Consider the following 880-nt stretch of genomic DNA (forward strand, 5'->3'; position numbering starts at 1 on the left):
GATACCAACTATAACGACCCTAGATTTCTACTACCTAACGTCGCTACCATCATCTTAATCTAAGCTCTTATGCGAAATTTAACTCTTAAAATAACATCATCTTTAAAAGCATAATTTCATCTTAAGCATAACATCATCTTTAAAAGCATAATTTCATCTTAAGCATAACATCATCTTTAAAAGCATAATTTCATCTTTGAAAACACTTCCATGGTCTTACCTGTTCCAAAACATAATTCATAAACAAAATAAAAAACATGTAATGCATAATAACATATTCTAGCCGAATCTAGGAATTTAAAAATTCTACTAGCCTATGCACGTGCCATGGTCTTTGATTCCGATGTCATCGTCAGCCGTACAGGAACGCCTTGCCTTTACCTGAAAATGATGTAGCATACGACCTGAATATTTCGAATAATACTCAGTAAGTGACCCCACTAGAGGGGCCATAAAAATGCAAACACATGCAAGTCATGCTCTAGCGACCTATCGTTAAAACATCCTAGGAGTGGTCTCCAGTCTGGCCTATATTGGATGTGCAGTACTTTCCTACATATGATCCGCACATGCAAGCATGAATTCCCAAGAGGTTTGCACCCCCTGGATCCATCATAGTTGAGCAAGCTGTCCATAGCGACGTTCGGAGGTTAGCGGCCACCTGAGTATCATGTGTGGCATGATCACCATTATCATTGAAGCATATGCATCCGTACTGTGAATGTTTGATTAATCCACCACACTTAAATGGTGTGAAAGTTATCTTATTTATAATCAAATAAATTACAAGGATATGAAAATAGTAATAAATGGAAATAACAATAAATGGAAAGATACCTATGGTAATAAGGTAAATATCTAATATTTGCCTTATAATAAA

The sequence above is a fragment of the Cucurbita pepo genome, unplaced genomic scaffold (assembly GCF_002806865.2).
Source record: "Cucurbita pepo subsp. pepo cultivar mu-cu-16 unplaced genomic scaffold, ASM280686v2 Cp4.1_scaffold000262, whole genome shotgun sequence".
Classification (NCBI taxonomy): Eukaryota; Viridiplantae; Streptophyta; class Magnoliopsida; order Cucurbitales; family Cucurbitaceae; genus Cucurbita; species Cucurbita pepo.